Source organism: Chaetodon trifascialis, chromosome 3, assembly GCF_039877785.1.
Source record: "Chaetodon trifascialis isolate fChaTrf1 chromosome 3, fChaTrf1.hap1, whole genome shotgun sequence".
In the NCBI taxonomy this organism is placed as follows: Eukaryota; Metazoa; Chordata; class Actinopteri; order Chaetodontiformes; family Chaetodontidae; genus Chaetodon; species Chaetodon trifascialis.
In genome coordinates, this window is record NC_092058.1 from 7,299,201 (window position 1) to 7,318,634 (window position 19,434).

Sequence of the window (19,434 nt, forward strand, 5' to 3'; positions counted from 1 at the left end):
GTATTATCTGATATATTTGGGTCATGACCTCGGGGCTAACGTCAAATATATTTGAGCCTGAATGCAGCAGCCGTTGAGAATCTCCCTTCAGCAGAGGTGTTTCAGCTTCTCTTATTTGTTTGTTTTGAAACTGGAGCATTCGGACAGTCAGAAGACTACTTTATTATTTATGTCTCTTTATGTTTTTTTATGTACATTTGACGTTCATTTTATCTGTCAGCTTCTTTTGCAGATGCATTTCACTGCAAAAGAATTCTAGTGCAGTTTAACAGTCTAGCCCACGGGCAAAAATGTGCATCCTCCTGCAGTCACATCCCTTTCTTATTTCTTTAAAAAGTGGGCACAAAGGGCAGCTCCCCCTTTCCAGTCAGCCTGTTCCTCAGCTGACAGGAACTGTAACAGAACGATTCTCCAGACCCAGGCGTCCGCTTACAAACTCCTTATTGTCGCTACAGTAATGTATTTTCAAGAGCTCTTTTCGCCGTAGCTTTTTTTTTTTCATGTGCCTCAAAAGATGTCCTTCATGAGGCTGTGGAAAGAGGGAGGAAAAAAAAGCTGTTTGCTCAGAGTGATTTGTGCGCGGCAGGTGAAAGGGAAAGGGCAGTTTGGTGTAATTAGTCTACGTCCGCAGGTTTCATTCTAAAGACGTGGCAGGCTGGCCGGAGTGCTCTTTTAAAGCAGGTCAGCCTTGACTCTGAGGACTTGACTGGCGACAGGAGGAGGGGGACGGGGGGTGGGAGGATGCCCTCTGTGGGATGGGGTTCAGAACACCCTGAAACACTGCTGTCACAGGGGTAGATAAATACTAATTACGAGCAAATCACCTCCAGAGAGACAGTTCCAACGCCAAGTAAAGAAGTTTACGAGACGCTATAATAATTGGACAGAATTAACAAGACACAAACTGTATATGAAGGAACTTGATTAGAAAAAAAGCGTTGATTTTCTTGTCTACAACTGTCAAAGGCAGGACAGTATAAACAAAACACAGAGGGCATAAAACAGTCATGTGCTTCACATTACAGTCAACATCTCTGCACGTCTGTCCACTCCCTGAGTACACAGTATCAGACATACTTCCAGTTCAGCACAAATATGTTTATCTACACAGCAGCCGTCCAAACATCCACACTCTCTTCAGGTGAGAAGACTCAGCAAACCTTCACATGCAGCAACAACTCCTCTTATGTGGGTTTTAAGGGTGAAGGAGCCATTGCACAGTAACAGCGCAGGCCCGTCCCTGTAGGACGGAGACACATAAAATATTTACCAAACTACACCCCTGACAAGATCGCAAGGACAACATGCTCTGCCTCAGTGGCCTAAAATGCCCACAATCATGTTTTCAAGTCCTTTTTGTTGAACGTTCTACTGGATGAAATGCACTTTTTCTTCGCTTCAAACAGCACCATCTTTTTGGATATCTTTGAAGTGCTGAGCTCACCAAAGCATCACAAAATCATCAGTAGGAAATAAAATATAATGACTCTTTGGCTGTGTTTTGAAGGCCATTTAAGAGCATTCTTCAACTTTCTACTGCAGAAATAACGCAAAGTATTCACCACTTCCGAAGAAGTTGAATAATCAGCATGCTCACTGTATTCAGGGTTTTATGTAAGAATGGCAAACAAGAAAGAGGAAGCCAAATGAGAGGGAAAGCAGAAGAATAATGAAGTTGTCTTGGAGCAACACTACCCCTCGCTGTTAGCCAGAGGAACTACTTTTCATCCTCTCAAGCTGCTGAGTGTCTCAGGGGCTGTTTGAGAGCTCTGTTTGACACAGACAACTTTGAATTTTAAGCAGATAGACTCCGTTGCCTTTCAAGCAACAGAGCGTACCGCCTATGATGAGTTTCACAGCAGAGAGAAAAGAGAGTGGGAGAGAGACACACTAGGCCCCGAACAAAGCATTAAGATTTTATCTCCTTTTATCTTCATGCCACTGTCCATTATTCCATTTCAGGTTGTGCACACGTTACTGGTCAGTACAGTTACAAGGTTATGGAGCAGAAACGGGCTCTGCAGAGGCAGCCACTGGTCCGTAACCAAATGCAACAAATGAGATTCTCTCTCTCTGCCACAAATTGCAAGAGCGAGATTATCGGGGGTGCTGACATTGTATAACTCGCTCATCAAAGACAGACAGATTCCAGCAGGAACTCGGGAGACTATTCTTGTCCTCCATCACCCAGCCCCTCCAGATCTGAATGTCATGAATTTCACAACTCCTCTCCAGGCCATGATAACAGAGGAGGAGGAGGGAGGTGGGGGCGTCGCAGAAAAAAAAAAATTAGGGAGCTGGAAAGAAGTCGAAAAGAGGAGAAAAGGAAGAGGGTGTGTGTCTGAGTTAGGCGACAGGAGTGTGGATATATATAAGATGAGTAAGACATGACGGGATCCAGTTGCCTTTGTTTTTATTTTATCTGCCTTTATACAATTACAGTTATGAGCAGCATGTTGGGGATGAGACAAAAAAGAAATATGAAGACACAAATCACACCAACAGAGTGGGAGAATCTGTGAAAGTGGCCCTAGAGCAATGTAGAGTGAGGGCAGAGCGTAGCAATTTACAGCGCCGCTACAATCCCACTGAAAAACCCCAGCAGGACACGTAATCTCAGCCTCTGGGGTGAAAACCAGCAGTAGAAGCCCATTAGAACAAATAAAAGAGAGATTCTTAGGCGAAGGAGGGAGAAACCAAGCTTATTTTTCATGTAACAACTACTGAGTCAAGCAGGAGGAGAGAAACCCCCGTGGGCCACATCCTTGGATTAATGACTTTGCAGACAGAGGAGTGGCAGAGACTCAGTTAGGGGCTGACTTTGATTTATCCACATGAGAAGGCAAGACAGGGACCAAGAGGGGGCAGGGGCAGATTTCTAATCATGCAGCCTCATCAAAATAATCATTCATTCAGACCTCATGGCCTGTCCACTGTCAACACACTCCATCTGACCTGCACTGGCTGTTTGGAGCCTCTTCTCGGCATCTGCCATCAGATAAAGCTGTGCTTACAGTTCAACAAGATGTGGCTGTGAAAGTAAAAAGGAGGTTGTTAATGCAAAGCTGTCCATCGGAGAAGAGGTTTTTGCTTGCTTCCTCTCATCTTGGCATCCATGGATTTAACGCTTGTTTGGGGACCCGTAACTGCAAATGACTATGACTACTGCAAATCACTTTGTAATATAATAACATTATGTGATTATATTGTCTCTGTAAGTTTCCTAAATATTGTAGCATTAAAAAGCATTTTATGCCTTTAAAACAGAGGAACCAGAGTGCAAATAAGCAGACTTTTTTTTGTATTGTTCTGTATGTTACAGTAACTTTTCATGCCAGACTGAAACGATTAGTCAACTGGTCGAATAGTTGATCAATAGACAACAGCTGTATTGATACCAAAAATTCCAGCTTTTCCAATGGAAGGATTTATTCCTTTTCTTTGTCTTATATGATCATAAACTCCATATCTTTGGTTGTTCAGAAGCTATTTTATGACTATTTGATGACAGCATCATTCTACTCTATTTTCTAAGATGTTTTTGGCCAGCTGATTAATCAATGAAGAGAGGATCTGCACTTTGAAAGTGTCATTTCACTCTATCACTCCTCTTTGTGCTGGCACCAAACTGATCCTTTCCTAGCGTGGGAAACTTGGCACGAAAAGACGGTATGTAAAAGATGCTCACTTGATGTGAGAAACCTCAGACTGCGGTGGGGTTGCCTTTTTGCACAGAATGTGGACTGTAGATACTCTTCGTCATCTTCTCTTTTGGAATCACTTAAAAAGAGATCACTTTGGGACCAGTGTGGAGAAAAGAATAAAACTCTTTGTTTTATGACCGACTTAAAAAAAAAAACTATGTATCAGAAGTGTTTGGGGGCTTTTTGTTTGTTTGTTTTGTTGGTTTTATCCTGATGAACTTGAGCTCAGTGGTTTCTTTCCAGGCACGGGTCATTTCAAAAGATGTATCCTTGAGCCAAAAAGCTTATTCTTGTGATATGTTAATTTGAATCTGTTTGTAAAACAATGAGGATTTTTAACCTTCCCAAACACCAATTTTAAACATGTATTTACTAAAACTCTCAAATTTACAATAACTATTTTTTAAGCCTTTTTCCCGCTTTGGGGCATCAGGCAAAAGCTGCAAACACCACACTGACATATTATCAGCTTTTCATTTGAAATGGCGACCTTGTTAGCAAACAGTATGACTCTGAATGTAAGTTCAGTAGTCTGTTTTTAGTCTTCACTCACCCCTGAGGGAAGATTCTGACTCCTTTGTTGTTAAATGCTCCACTATCTTCACCGGCTAGTTTCTAACTTTGTCTCCGATTTGGTGATGGGCACGTAGCATAACACTGTAGGTGAAACTGCTGCAGTATGCAAAACCAAAAAATGAGATTGAACTCAAGCTCCGTAGAGCTGAGAGAAATTGAGGTCGCTGATAATTATCCATTGATTAATCACCTCTTCAGCTGTAGGTGAACTACAAGTAGTCATGTGATCCATCGTTAATATAAAAGTGTTGATTTTGCAAAAGTAGCTGAAACAATAATAAGTGGCTTTTTCGAGACAACAGTATTTCCACAAATTACAGCCCTGAGACACGCCTGAGTGAAACAGCTGCTAAAAGTGGGGAAATGTGATTTGTGGCAGAGTCCCAGTGTGCAGTGTGATCTCTGTGCTCACGCCGCTCCACGGCTCTTGGCAATAGCCTCCGACTTTAGTTGCGGCATCAAAGGGCAAAAAAGCTCTTTCATTTGCCTTTGTTCCCACTGTGGCATTTCACCAAATCTGACAGCGCTGGCACTGTCCAATCCCTGCTGTGGCTCTGACCCTTTGAGGGCTCCCAGACTCCAGCTGGGAATTGCTAAGCTAGCTCCTATGAGGACGCGACTTGCTGTGACACACTCTCTGGGACGCTTATCAATTAGAGGGTCGTAAACCCAACATGTGTCACAGGGCTGCTCTGAGAGGATCATGGACATACTGTATGTGCCTAAATTCATTTCCATAGGACATTCAAGTATTATAAAAAGGCCACCTATACAGATGATAGCAAATGTTATTTATCAATCAGGTTTTTCAGTAATATAATAAAATCAACTGACCATGACAAAACTATTTGTGAATATGAATCATCAATATGAATATGAATTCTATTGCACAAAGAAATGTGATTTCACTCAGTACATAAGAGGGAAAATCATTCCTTCATCTATCCAAATTTTCACACTGACAACAGGTTTCATTGCTCATAAATGTCTAACAACGGGCTGCCTAGTGCCAGCTGCTATATATAACTCAGAAACACAGATGTCTATGTGGACCTTGTATGGTCGAGCAATAAACAGTATTTTTGCCCTGAACATCACTCAAGTCCAAATCTACCCTCAGATTCTGCTCCGAAATAGCACCCAAACTATCCTTAAATACACACATGTATGCAAGTGTGTGGAGAGAGAGAATGCAAGAGGTCTGCGTCATTTTCCTTTTCTTATAAACAGTATTCAAGTCAGGAATGAATATATAATATAGGTCGGCTGTCGATATGGTACATTCCTCAGAGAATCAATGCACAAGTGAGCTAAGATTAATATCTGTGGCAGTTTGCTATGAAAGATGAAAATCCTTGTAATAAATGCTCATGGTTTCATCCATACTTCTTTGGTCGGTCACAAACAGTCATTCACAATAACCACTTCTACGATCTGTTCCTGTGGAGTACCCCAAGGCTCCGTCTCAGGGCCACTGCTTCTGTCATTGCACATGCTCCTATTTGAATCCATCCTTCAATCCATGAACATTTATTAATGTCATCTAGAATGACACATACAAACTATCGGCAGGACAACATGATGTGGATGTGCCTCCAAATCAGTTTGGAAGAATCAGAGTTTGTCCATTTCTAGCATTGTCAGATACAGACATTCTTATTTATACATTCATCTCATCTACACTTAACAGTTACAACTTGCTCTTCTCAGGTCAGGTCAGCTCAGATAATGCTGCTTCTGTCCTCACCTCTCTGGCTCCCTGTTTCAACTTGGTAGGACAACAAACATGGAAACATGGCGGTGCAGCATGGCAAACACTGTGGAAGAGGACCTGCTCCCTCTGCGGATATAAATAGCTCATTCTAAGGTAACAAAAACATGCTGCTTATTTTCAGGTGATTATACACTAATGAAAACATAGTTATGAATTTTATATTACATCTCTGCCAACAGAGTCACCTAAATCCGACCCACTGGACTTTTAATAAGAAATCAAACACTTGGCACTGGCAGAGCTTCTTCTTCCTGTGCTCTACTGCTGTGAAATATTTACTTCCTTGTTCTGTATTTATAGCTTGTAAAGAAAATAATAAAGTTTTTTGAACATATATTTTTATTTTTTACATTTCATAACTGATCTTCTGTTTCTGATATTCTTCTTTCTTGATTGTAAAGTGGCACAATGTGATCAGGCCTGATTACATGTTAAGTGTAGCAAAGCTTGAATAATAATAATGACTCCTCTCTTCACTCTTTTTTCCTCTTGCCCTCCTTTGAGAGTATCACTGTACATGACTGTGATTTAGCAACTTTCTCTCAGCATTTGTTTGAACTTACCCTCATCAAATTCACCTTGGCACTTCACTCTAGGGGAATCCAACCCGCCTTTTAAATTCTAATATTTTATTCGGGAAACACAAGGAGAGATGGAGACTCCTTGAGCAAGCATGAATAAGGCAAGAATCAGTGAACACCATCATCTCGCCCAGAATACAATATGATTATTTGGGATTTTCCTTGCATGGATCCACAGTAAAGAAAAGAAAATACACAAATAGATTTACATTACATGCTTACTTAAAGGCAGTTTCATTTTGAATGCTCCACTCTCCATCCAGCCTTGGCACATATTTGGCTACTTGAGTAATGTACAGTATGATGCTAGACATCATTGGCCAAAGTCAAGTCGGTAGGTGACTCATTAAACAGACCCAGTGTCTTGTTCAAGGACACTTCAGCAGGAGGGATATGTCCAGCGGAGGGACTTATCCCTCCTCCGGCCACCTTACTTCCCAAGTAAGCTTAAATCTTACGATTCTTCTCCTTCTAGGAAGCAGGAGCGATGCTGTGTTCAAACCATAACTTCCTGAGTATTAGTATGTTTCTTTTCCATTGATTTTTCATTTCTTTGTATTTGCTTAGAGTGTGGCTCAAGAGTTCTGCAACCAGCCAGTCAGGAAAGTGATGAGAGCTAATACGTGGAAAAAAAATGGGTGGTTAATTTTGGAGCAGGCAATATTCCTCAAAGAAGCCATAACACTGCAAGTGGAGCCTAGAATGACAAAAGCTGAGAGCGGCGGAGGGGCCCTGTGGGCTGCTAGACGATAGTGGTAAATTATCAGAGTGATCCCATTCACCTCCACAAGGCTTTATTAAACATTGTCTGCGAGAAGTGAAATCTTATTGTCATGGGCACAATAGATGAATTTTGGTTAAAATAAAATAGCTTATGGCTGAATAAAGAATTAGCATGAGGGATTTTCCATAATTACTTTTAATTACTTTGAATAAAAAAAGACTGAAAAGTCTTAGTGGTAGTGGATGAGACAGTATTTCAAAATCTGACAATTTCATGACTGACATGGTGTAATTATCAAAACCAACAATGTATTGAGTGATTGTAGTAATCGGCTATCATTCTGAAGAATAACTGCAGGTACAGAGTGTGTGCATGTGAGTGGGTGAGACAGTCTGAGAGGAGAAGACGTCTGTGTGAATTATAAGACAAAATTTTAAGGATGAAAATGAAACACAGACGATACATCTTGTTTGAAAATGTCTCATCACCCTTTGCCGAGTCACAGCACAAGCCAGATTTGTAACAAGCAGAATCCGCTTCACTTAGTTCAGTGTTTGCTGCAACTACATTAAGCAAACAGTCACATTACTTATAATACAGCCTGGATGGGAAATGTAATGACTTGTTCATTGTATGCACTGAAGACACTCATCAAACAAGCTACTTAAGAATTTCCACCAGCTCAGAGTGAACATTTTGTCAAATTTTCATTTATTTTGGACGTTTTGTGAGCACTAATGCACCCTCACTGTACTCTGAAGTGTTGTATATCAGTAAAGGCATACATTCATGTCTGTCTGTCTGGATATAACAGCTGCCTTTCACCAGCATAAACTGACCTCCTGTAGAGTGATTCAGTGTGACAATAGAATAAGCTCCAATGCCTTGATCACCAGGATTTCTATGAGCACATGCATCACAAAGTCTAAAAACTGTGGAATACAGAAGGTATTACACCTGCTGTGAGGAAACAAACCCAGGACCTGAGGAGAAGGAGGTAATCTTGAAACAATGGTGCAAAGGAGGCTTGGAGACAATCTGACAGAAGGCACAAGGCTGCACCAGGAAGCATGTCTTTCATTTACATGCCACTGGGCAAAACCTGACTAGAAATAGCAAATCACTCCAGTGGCAAAAGAGCAGCTACTAGAACATCACACAGCTAACTGCCTGGAAGAAGAAATCAATAACAAAGTCGCTGATCTGAGCCGATAATTGAAGTTTTAAACCAGCAGCAAATGTTCACGATAATGCAGCCAAAATGTGGCAGGGAGGTGTGTTTACACTGAGCTGAGGACGCACACTGAGCAACAAGACTTTCTTACAAAAGGTGAACTGGAAACCAGTGTTGCAACAGGAAATCATGAACGCGACGAACCCATCCAGCAGAATAATGTCCTCTGCACAGTAAAGACACTCACTGGGCTGTAACGGCCAGGAGCCACAGTGCTGTCAAACCCAGATGTGACAGTAAAATCACATCTGGGTTATGTTCAATGAATACCAAGAATTGGCTTTTGTGCTTCTTCCCTGAAACAGTGGTGCCACGTTTAGCTGTGTGTTGCCTGTCACAACTGGGACTCCAGAGTATCTGGAATATACAAAGGTGACCCTGCACTGAGAAGAGAAGCCCAGCACATGCAACACAGCCCTGTTTGACAGCCTCATCTGTCATTTCAGGCTTTCAGCTGCTGGAACCTCCGCTACCTCTGCTTACTGTACATTTCCTTGAGAGAACTTGACTTTCTCACAGGCAGCATCAGAGAACCAACCACTGGCAAAAAAGAAGGAAATAAAGGACAGTCTGCAAATAGAACAAATAAATAAAGGGTTGGATGTACTGTAACAGGACACAGCTGAGCATGAAGTAGCTGCTTCCTCTGCAGAGTCAACCATCAATGTGTACATTAGTCAACAGTCAAGTCATTTGATGTTGATTTAATGATAATGGTTTAAAACATGGGCTGCACGGTGGCGCAGCAGGTAGTGCGCGTGCCTCACAGCAAGAAGGTTGCCGGTTCGATCCCCGGGTCAGGCGGGGCCTTTCTGTGTGAAGTTTGCATGTTCTTCCCGTGCATGCGTGGGTTCTCTCCGGGTACTCCGGCTTCCTCCCACAGACCAAAAACATGCTCATTAGGTTAATTGATGACTCTAAATTGTCCGTAGGTGTGAGTGTGAATGTTTGTTTGTCCTTGCATGTGGCCCTGCAATTGGCTGGCGACCGGTTCAGGGTGTACCCTGCCTCTCGCCCAATGTAGCTGGGATAGGCTCCAGCCCCCTGCAACCCCGAAAGGGATAGGCGGTATAGATAATGGATGGGTTTAAAACATTTCATATTTCTTTTCTCATGCTGACTCACCTCTGTGTTGTCCTTATTGACAAGAGTGTGACTAGTTCAAGGTTTCAGGCATCTGAGCTGGACTGGAGTCACAGGTTGGTTAAATTTCCAACAATTCAGCTTTATTATATAGGATTCAGACAATGGTGTGTATGATATATGAAATATATAATATATATTGGTGTATTTCCCAGCCCTAAAACAGCTGCATTCATGCCTCGAAGTTCAAATAGCACAGATTTATATGAAAAAAGTTTCAACCTCACTCCACAATTCTGTAAGGCCTAATGAAATCATTCATCTAGGTCGAGCTAACCTGACACATCAGATGGTGTGTTACACAGAACCATCTGGAAAGGCCTCCATGGAACTTTCAGTCAATTCTGATATAACTGACCATTGTTGATTTCCAACGAAAGCACTGCCGTTTCACATCTAAACCATGGCCGTAGCCATAAGTAGATGTCATGGTGGAAGTAGCAGTTCCTCACAGAAAACTGATTGGTCAGAATAACTACGCTTGGGCACAAGCGTATAAGTTAGAACCTGGCAAGATGGATTCTCATGTCACATGATCTTGTGCGATCCTATGATCTTGTTTTGATGTAACACAGCCTTGGTGGTCTTCACAGAGGACAGTTTCTACTGACAGTAAGTCAAGTCATGAATTAATCCACCTGAAGTGCAGAGACAACCAATACAGATTGCCTTCTTGTTTACTGAAGTGGCTTTCACTACCCTGACTGTCGATAACACAAGGATAGAGGCACTCAACTGCAGTATTGGAAATAATGCAGAACTTGAAAAGCTGTCAAAGCTCTGCAAACAGTGCAGTGCATGTTTTAAGCACAGGGTGAAATGAAGAAAGCACAAGAGACTGACAGTTGGGTTTATAAGACAGTGATTACTGTCTTCACCCATGTGTCGTACACATGAACATGTGGTTTGGATGGCAAGTGTTTTACATCTATACATAAACTCAGATAACAACAAGAGAGGCGACAGGATGTAAATTAAAATGTCAGTATACTTTCCATGTCATGCAATGCATTCCTACATGGCTGAATAGGTTGGTTGTCAATGACTCCCAAAGCGACATATGAATGCTGGAGCACACCAGGTGTACATTGTACCGGACCTACAGTCACAGTTTGCTCAGGTTTAGGTCGACCCGGGCCTTTATGCGACCAAACGTTTGTCATACTGGACCTTTGTCCTGGTTAATAATGTGAAATGGTCACACTTTCCTTTGGATTAGGCACCAAAACTACTTGGTTAGGTTTTGGAAAAGATCGTGCTTTGGGTTAAAATAAGTATGTTACTGTTACGTTACGTGATTTAAGTACATTACATAGACATTTCCACCTTCGTGTATGCAACGCGTATTTGCTCTGTCCAGCCACCTTTCAGACGCAGAACGTTTTGCCTGCCAAGCTTTGCTGACTTGCTCGGATCATGTTTATTTGGTCATTTTTCCCTTGATTTCTGTGCTTCTACCATGGGTAAGTAGGCTTCGTAATTAAATAGTTTCTTTTTTTGTAAGTTTTAATTGCATTTATTAATGATGTACGATCAAGAGTCTGCACAGGGTGTCTTATTTTGAAAATATCCCGATTCCCAACACCGTTCCTGCGCCCTGGCAAGATGTGCTCTGTGCAGGTTGATGCATCATCTGTCAACAACAGAGCAGGGCGTAGATATGCTTCGCTGACTTTCGGTTCACACGGGATATGAGCAGTGTTCTTCTGGGTGAAAATCCTGTGTTTGTTTGACCCACTCATCCATCCCACCCTCCTCTATATATAGACTTTCCTGCTCTTTATATTACGTCACCTGATTTTGTCTTTTGCTCAGACCCATAATTACTGTGACCACTAAAGGTCGCCACCTAACAATAAACGTAACGATGGGTCTTAATAACGACCTCTTAGGCTGTTTCTATGGTGGGGATGGGCTGAGGGATTAAACGAATTCAGCTGCAATGTAAATATGTGCTGCCCAATGATGAGGAAACACAAGAGAAGCTTGGTGTTTTTAATGCACTTCACTGCCTCCTTTCTAACTATCTTGGCAAGAATTGTGGTTCAGTGTGTTTAAACTCTTGGCTTAAAAGCAAAAGCCAGTTCAGAAAGAAATGAGACATGTGGCAAAAGGTATAGAAAACCCCCAGATAAATACAGTGCATACAGGGTTAGGCCGTGTTTCCTCACTAATTAACCACTGAACAGATGGCCACTGAACTAACACCTATAAAACCTCACGTCTTTGTCAAGGTAATTTCAGTGATGTAGCACAGAGTCTGTATAGAGACAGCAGGGTTTAAAGGGCTGCTCGCTGCTGGCTTCCTCTGTTCCTGACTCCATGCAGAGGCAATAATCTCAACAAATACCAGTCACAGCCATCTCAAACACCACAGGAAGTGACCTGGAGCGCTCCCACCACATGGCAGCCTGCCATGCAGAGTGGCAATAAAACACCATGTGTTTTATTTCCTCTGCACTTCAGTGTTTTTCTTCCCGCAGGGTAGGTGACAGCCTATAAGCTTGAATTTTCGTTTTTGGCTGTCAGTAAGATGTTGTACCGGCCATCTGGCATACTGGGACAAATACCAGTGGGCCGCTGCATTGGTGGGCTGGTGGACCGTCAAATCCCGAAAGTAAAGTCTGTCTCTTCACTGGCCCTCTCTGTGCGCTCATCAGAAAACTAATGACAAATGCAAAACTTCAATAAGCAGCAGATAAGACATTTCTTTCCCTGTGCACTCCTGGATCTGGGTAACGATATGTGTAAATGACTGTTGACCTACCTGTAAGATACCAAGCTGTACGTTCCTCTTGTCAGCTGTTCCTGTGCACAAAGAGAAAATACGTCTAATTTAATTATGAAAAACGTTGGAGATATTCTGCCTAAATTTCCTCTGACGGCAGCTGAAAAACACCAGAAGAACCAACAAAGTAACATATTCCATTTTCCAAAAAGCTCAGCTCTGGCCACAGCTGAATGCACCGATCCATCACCAGGCAGAAACTACCCATTTTATAACAATTAACGGCATATTTATTTGTCAGTATGATGTACAGTGAATCACATCTTATCCACCCCATTGAAAACATTATTATAGTTTGCACTGGCTTGAATTTGACTGATTTGTTGACTTAAATATGACACACATCCCCGAGCAGATTAACCACCCACCCCGAGTCTGTGTACACTGAATTTAACTGGCAGCTGCAGGAACACACATCATGAATATCAATTATTACTAAAGTGGAGCTGTGAAAATTAGCAGGGCGGTTCTATTGTGTAGGTTAATGGAAACTCAGACAGCCGTTTTAACTGTAGGGTTAATGCCAGTACTAAGCCACCATGACAATTCTGTCCTTGAGCTTGAATAATAAATTGAAAATGTGTGTGGGCCCATATGATTGGTTGGAAATATGCATGAAACACTGGATTTATTAAAAGAGAAAAAGCAAGCAAATAAAGGCAAAGCATAACAAATTTTTTTTTTTTCCAAAACACTGCATTTATGCATGAGGAGTTTTGCTAAATTTGACATCAATCATTTAAAGAAGAAGAAGCATGCTATATTCAAATCACGTCTCAAACATCAATAAATAATGATGTGTCTTTAGGTAGACTCTCTCATTACTTTAACAGCCATAGCACATTTTTTATTAACATAAACCATATTGGAGGCATGAACCTAAACTGAAGCAACAGGACTATGTGTGCTACATTAGACCGTTATTTTGAAATCACCTTGCTTTATCAGTACATATGATCATGTTTTATTAAGAAGATTCCCTGAGTTTTGATCTGCTCCCAATTATTGTGTTGATTTGTGGTAGTTTTTTGCTAATCTCAACACCTCCTTCATCTGTGTCCCATTAAACACATCCAGTTGTTCAGGGAGTGTTTACATGCACACTAATAATCCACTATTATTCCAAATATGACAATATTTCAAATCTGATACAGCATATTCTGGTGGGATATTCCAATTAGGCCTTAATCCAAATGGAGCATTTTCCAATTAAGACACATGGGAAATGCTGATATTATTCAGCACTGTATACCTGTGCGCAGGTATAGAGCACATTAAGCACATAATCATCTCAACTGTTTGTTTGCAACATGCAGCATCTTGCCTGTTGACGGTCAGCTCTGTGTGTCACAGTTTTCAAGGCCGGGGTTAACATGAATGCACAAAAGAAAAGCCCACACTTCTGATCGGAAGTCTGTTTCTGGACATTATGAAAGACTTCAATATCAACAGGTTTTTGTAGGACAAAATAAAACATTTTATTCACCAGAAGGTGAATCAGCTTGTGAACTTCCTGCACTAAACCTGCAGAAAAAAAGTTCTCAGGTTCCTCTCTGTTTACATTTTTCCACTTTTATTTACATTTATAATTTGAGTGTTTTCCATGGTTGTGTTGACATTTCCTTTCCTTTCTGCCTTGATAGCTGAGGGGATTATAATCAGAGGAAGGTTAAAATTTAAAATAAAAATGTTTAAATTGAATGTATTTTTCTCCTGGTCCTTATTTTAAATAGGTCATAAAAAATATCTATAATTATCGATATCGACCGATATAAAACACTTATATTGTGATACAGTTTTCAGCCATATCGCCCAGCCCTAGGTTTTTGGACATGTACAAACATTGTAACGCTGAGACGGAGGCTGTTAGGCTGTTGGCCTCGTTAGCCATGTAAACAGCTGAGTAGGAATATTGTCTCTTTATGAAAAAGGTCACAAACCAGAATATTTTGTGCAGGTTAACTCAGACATGTCAACAAATCCCATGAAAAGACCAAAACCACCTGCGAAGTGATCCTACAAACAGCACATTCATCTCCACTGCTTTCCTAAAATATGAAAAAATCCTAAATAAAACTGTATTTCCTCCACTGCAATGAACCAGGCACATCGTAGTTTACATTCAGCGCACACACGCTGTCCTTTTGCTGTATAGTGCACCAATTACATAATAATCCGCAGCTGAAAATAGTCCCCAACAAATACAAACTGCTACTCTTTGAGTGACGTTTGCTGAAAACTACAGTGTCTGGCTGCTTTAGGAAATTACTTTGCCTTTTTCAAAAATGCCAACTGTTTCTGACCCGCTTTATGTCTTGAATCAGGATCAATGTGCTGGAAGCTGAGTGCCACAGACAGGGTACGGGAGCTGGGAAGTTCTGAGAGACAAAAGACATTGTGGGTTTTGATCTTTCTGCAGAATTTTTTGCGATCACAAAGAATATAAAGTAACACCAGTTTGATCCTTCAAAAAACGCTTTTTTTCCTTTGTTTCTCCCTCAGCAAATGTTTGACACCTGGTCATTTAGCGGCTTTCATTTTGCCATTTACAGTTACCTGCAGAAGCCAAAGCATGAAATATTCAGGAGGTGGTCGGCCACATCATCAGACCAAGAGAGATGGTGAAATAAGCTCTGAGGATACAGTTTAATGAAAAGTCTGACCTCAAAGTGGCCGGCTCAGCTGATTAATGCTGACTACCTTCAGACTAAAGTCCTGCAGCGAAATCTGACTTTTTTGACCTTTTGAGTGATGATAGCAGTAAATAACCTAAACTTGAACAGATTTTATCAGGTTTTACTTCCTGTCCACGATTGAACCCATTTCCATAATGCATGTCAAGGTTTACATGAATTCATATTCCATTAAATTATTAACTGGTGCTGCATTTTCCTCATAGACCAACACCTCACGTGCGAGGCCTGATTTCAGCCAGCAGAGCCATTATCATTATCGCTACCATCAATAATATATCTGATGTGCATACTAATCCTAATTAACGGCAGGAGGTGGAGCTAATCAGCCAGTCCAGTTATCTTAATTTACCTATTCCGCTGAGGAGAAAATGGAGAACGAAGGAACATAATTGAGCCGACCACAACTGTAATCACAATGTCTTGGTGATAGAAAAGGGATAATCTGATACAGGTGGAGGAAGAGCACCATAAATGACTTAAATATGAATTGTCTGAACATAAAGCAGAAAACAAATTGAGTAATAATGGTGTGAACCCGGATGACTGCGATTATGATGGACAACGTGAGATTCTGATGCAGCCTTGATCTTGATAAAAGAATTCAGAAGTCTCATCGTATTTACATTTTGTTTAAGCTCCATATGAAGTCCCACCATGCAGCTGCAGCTGAGGGAGGGCTGGTCAGTGTAAACAACAATTTAGCTTCTCTTCCTACACCTCTGCATACATCTGGTGCGCAGAGCCCGTTTGCTCACCTCCACACGGTGTTAAAATAGCTTGGCCGTATTGGATTTCACCCTCGGCTCTAACATGGGAGACATAAAAACGTGCAGAGATCAATACCTCTGCAGCATCTAAACCTGGCACTTCTTCTCATGAAATGTCTCACTTTGTGCATGTACTTTTTCTTTTTTTTATCATTAACACTGATGGCTTTAAAAGAAAGACGAGGGAACATTGGAACTCAATTGAAAGAGGATGAATTAAGACTAAAATTCAAGCTCATGGGAGAAGCTGCTTTGAAGAGATTCAGGCATCTGAGAGTAAAGTGACATTCAACTCTTTTTACTCATACAAAACAGCGTCTGATGCAGCAAGTAATTACTCAGTGCGAGGACTGAAGCATTGCTCGGTCTGTGCTACACCTGTCAGGCGCTCAGGATGTGGGATGTTTCTCAGTTTTCTCTTATTATCTTTAGTGTCATTCACTGCAAGATTCGGTGTCATATTGAGGCAAATGCTGCAACAATCAAAACACTGCTCTCGGTTGCTTCTCTTGTACTTCCTGTGAAAATAAGTCTCCAGCCGACTGTGACTGGACAGCAGGGTCAATAAAGTGTCTTATTCATAAAGTTATGACACACAAGACACAAATAAAAACCCAGCTGTGAACTTCTTCTTCCACAACAACACCTCAGAAAGCTGCTCTCATCCCTCTCACACAGAAACATCTCCACGGATCGAAGCATGGCGTAGGATGGGGATCGGGAGTGCATCCCAAACAACCCAACTTCTCCTCAACACCACTGCAAACATATAGTACGTGCACACCTGTCTGTTTGACTCTGAGCTCTGACAGCGCTGAGAACAAAATGAAAACGATACACAAAGCTAACAAGCTGCAATGTGTCAATTAATACTGGATTGCTGAATATATGCAGCAGTTAAGACGCGGGAAGTGCTTAATTAGAATAAAAATGCCTATCTAACAATGTTTTTAAGGGATTTTTGATACTACGGACCGTCTAACGTCCCCGGAGGACTGACACAATGTAGCAATAATGGAAATAAAAACACGCCGAAGTCGTGGCTGGCAGGGCAGACGTGTCTGAGGGCTGTAGGCGGGGAAAACATTTGCAGGATGAGGGGGAGAAACAATGAGCAGCCGGGAGGTAGAACATGAAAACGATGAACATGTTGAAGTCATCAAAGTCGTCACAATTATGTGTTCAAAGAATGCAGAACCGGAGGGTTATGTTTTGTGGAGCAATGATTGAAAGAAAAGTGACTTTTCTATTTAGGTAGTGAATAAACAGGAGCATACCAGGTTTGTTTTTTATCCCTATTGCTCAAGATAACATTCTAATTACCAAATTAGCAACCAAAATCAGTTCAGCAGGGCCAGTAACACAAGCAGGCACTTGATCATTTTGTAATCAAACCTCCAGTTTAACATCAAGTTTTGTTTTTCTTTTTAAAGCATGGCCACCATCGATCCCTAATCTTAACCGTGTCTTTGTTACTGTAAACATGACGACGAAGCTCTGCTAAGCTTAACGAACTAATCCTTGAAAAAAAAAGTGGTTTCTGTGACTTAACCATGGTAATGATTTGTAACTGTTTCAGAGGGCACAGACAAAGAAAAGAAAGTCATCAGATCAGAAAAAAACTTTGAAAAAAAGAAGCTTAATGGTTGAGAGGTCGCGGACAAACAAGGTATTCTGTCGTTAAATTTGTTGAGTTGCTGAGACTATTGCTCCAAAGTATGAAAGTGAGACACCTCTGAAGCTCAAACTATGTTTTCAAGGTGAGCTTGTGGAAAGTAAATTGAGAAGCACAGCACATCAAAGGGCTGTCACTTTTTATTTGAATTTCTTACTGCAGTTTCCAACGTGGAGAAACAAAAGTAATGAACGTGCAAATTAACTGTGCATGATAGTCTTAGCTTTGCACTCCGGCGGGGGCAGATCTGTGTGACCCTTCTCCTGTCCTGTTGCCTTCTTATTACGAGGCTACTGTTGTTCTCTGCAGTGTTGAACAGATGATCGTCGCATCAAACCGTGTAAGCATTTTGGATTCAACAGCACAAGAGGAAAAAATGTGGACAAAGTTAAAGCTGTTCGCTGATCAGAATCCAAATGCTGAACTGAATGGGCATTTCCTGTCAATCCGATACAACACTATATACTTGTGATTGTCATGTTTTGGTCGAATGACAACTCACAGAGGAATCAATCACGGCCAACGGCCGCCTTAAGGCTCACACTGTGTAACAAACAGTGACAATTTCGATCAGGAGACTGGAAAAATATAAAATAAATTCTCCTGCTATAACTCAGGTCCCTCAGCTGGCACCTTCTTGATGTAAATGCTGCTCTGTGCAGGCACAGGTGGAGGTCTACCTGCTGTGCAGACAGCACTAACTCCTTATTAATGGATTATTGCATTTCCCTGGCCTTTTTTGCTCTCTGGGGAGCAGCGAGAAGATGTTGCTTATCCCACTGACATTTGCCAACGGCATGCTCCCTGAATAGCTATGTGTGACTGAGCATAAGACACAGAAACCAAAAAGCTAGTGCTACTTTTTGCACTTTGTGATCTCTGAGGACTCCACAAGAGAAATACACTGTATGTGAAGAGCAGCATCACAAGCAGCCAGTGCACTGATAAAGAAATCACAATCTGAACACCCCTGTTGGCTTGTGTATACCGACTGCTAATAAGATTTCCTGCAATCCTATTTGTGATAGCAACCTCGCTGCCTGTCTTGTTAAACCAGATCTCCCCACTGGGCTGTTGAGACTGTGGATCGAGTTGCGTGTGACCCTGCATAAATGCATTATGTATTTTGAAAACAGAAATCTTGTGATCATTAGATGATTTGCTTTTACCAGAATGGCTTTCACAAAAAAGCTAAGACATGCTTCTCCACTGCCTTGCCTACTATTCAATCCAAAATCTGCATTTCTGTGGCAGAGGAAAAGTAACGGCACAGAAACTGTGAAGTTAGAGATGTTTTTGCGGAAGCAGCAGGGTGAAGGCAAGCATGTCATCATCGTCATGAAGTCTGACTCATGTCTCCTGCAGCCTTGTAAGCGATGCACTGAGGTCCGGCTCTCCCAACCTCATATTTCTATCTCTCCTTACGTCATAACGCTGCATCACTGGCCCTGGCCTGGATGTAGCATCCGCTCTCCAGACGTTTTATTACATCTGACAGGCTGAGGTTTACATAAAAAGAGGGCTCAGATTTACACCACTGGCTTCTTTTCAATATTGTCCAGTAATCACTGCACTACGGTGGCTTTGGCAGGGCTTCCACTGACAGACGCACCCTGTGAAAAATATCTGTCTCAAGTGATTCTGGCTCACACACGGGCTTGACGTCTTTTCTTACAACAGAAAAAAAGCGGTGATATAATGTCACTTGTTCCGAGCGCAGCTGTCCCTCGCCTTTGTGCCGGGGATGCAAGAATCTCAGTGTCTCAGAACAA

General features: G+C 41.7%; 1 protein-coding gene across 1 annotated transcript in view; it reads right to left on the reverse strand.

Annotated features, from left to right (window-relative positions):
• Positions 1 to 19,434, reverse strand: part of rap1gapb (RAP1 GTPase activating protein b) — a 96,523-nt gene that overhangs the window by 63,576 nt on the left and 13,513 nt on the right. Inside the window, exon 2 of the mRNA XM_070958609.1 lies at positions 12,504 to 12,544. The gene's annotated coding sequence lies outside the window, so the exon portion shown is untranslated. The remainder of the gene's footprint in view (positions 1 to 12,503; positions 12,545 to 19,434) is intronic.